Source organism: Penaeus monodon, chromosome 21 (genome assembly GCF_015228065.2).
Source record: "Penaeus monodon isolate SGIC_2016 chromosome 21, NSTDA_Pmon_1, whole genome shotgun sequence".
Lineage (NCBI taxonomy): Eukaryota > Metazoa > Arthropoda > Malacostraca > Decapoda > Penaeidae > Penaeus > Penaeus monodon.
Window position 1 is genome coordinate 2,751,743 of NC_051406.1, and position 260 is coordinate 2,752,002.

Below are 260 nucleotides of genomic sequence, written 5' to 3' on the forward strand. Positions count from 1 at the left end.
CAAAGCTCAAAAGATATAGCAAGATGCGCACAAACTCTTCTCTTTGTTGCGGAGCCTGGCAACAGATGCACAGACAGGTGTTTTGAGCACCGATTAGGGCGTCGCGGGTGGAGGGGGGGGTCAGGAGAGACGACCTGTACTCCAACCCCGTCTTGCCACGTGGGCGGGCTGGCTGCGGTGTAGGCGTCGCGCTGTCTCTCTCCGCCTTTTTTAGACTCTGTTGGTCTTTCTCTGTCTTGATTTTGGTGTATCATCATCAT